Source organism: Cystoisospora suis, assembly GCF_002600585.1.
Source record: "Cystoisospora suis strain Wien I chromosome Unknown contig_853, whole genome shotgun sequence".
Classification (NCBI taxonomy): domain Eukaryota; phylum Apicomplexa; class Conoidasida; order Eucoccidiorida; family Sarcocystidae; genus Cystoisospora; species Cystoisospora suis.
Genome location: NW_027153654.1, coordinates 35,886 through 36,730, shown reverse-complemented (window position 1 = coordinate 36,730; position 845 = coordinate 35,886). Strand labels below are relative to the sequence as shown.

Here is an 845-nt window from a genome sequence, read left to right as displayed (position 1 = left end):
CAGAGGCTCTGACCCCGCGTCAGGCGGGGGACAGAAGGCATCAGCGGAGACGCAGGACACGGCCTCACAGAAGCAGCCATTTCCTTCGACAACGAGTAACAATACTTCTCAACGTTTAGCGGGTGTCCTATCTGCGCACGTATCCGCTCTGGCCATGTATGCCGCACCCCGAAGGAAGCGTAACTGATGCGGACCGAGGTGCGTCCGGAACATGCTATTTTTGGGAGTGCGAATCAGATCTGGCACACAAGTTTGCACTGTCGTGTATAGCATCTGCCAATCTGGGCTGGGCACGTCCATTCCCCGTGCATTGGCCTGGCCTGTTCAGGTTCGCTAGTGTGTCCCGACTGCGAAATCAGCGCGCGGCGCTTCCTGCTTTCATAGGTAGCTGCTGAAGCCGCAAAAAACCTTGTCCGGTTTTGCGAGGAGTTGTCTGTCGCATCGCGGGGTGACACGGAATCTGCAAATTGGCTGCGGTGACAGACACGGCCACCGGCGCGGTCGCCCCAGGGCGCGTACAACCAGTTAAGGACCGAAAAACGATTTTTTAACTCGGCGTTCACACGACGTCAGAACCATACGTTCCACTTGCCCGTCGCCACCTTCAACAGTCAGTACTATGCGTTTGAGCACTCTTTTCAAGTTTCGGTTTGTTCCCGCTGCGGTTTCATGAGGTCGGCCTCATGCACGCGAGGGTTGCTGCGTGGGCAAGCGGTCCAGCGTGGTGCAGGAAGGACGACTAAACCAGGAGGGTACCTTTCTATCGTGCAGTCTCCACGGTCAGCGCGCCCCTCACTGCCCATCTATTCCCATCATATTGTATGTTTGTGGTCCCGTTTTGGGTC

General features: G+C 56.7%; 1 protein-coding gene across 1 annotated transcript in view; it reads left to right on the top strand.

Moving 5' to 3' along the window:
• Positions 1–845, top strand: part of CSUI_002054 (uncharacterized protein) — a 3,480-nt gene that overhangs the window by 167 nt on the left and 2,468 nt on the right. Inside the window, exon 1 of the mRNA XM_068062256.1 lies at positions 1–845. This exon is cut by the window's left edge and continues 167 nt beyond it; it is cut by the window's right edge and continues 2,468 nt beyond it. The gene's annotated coding sequence lies outside the window, so the exon portion shown is untranslated.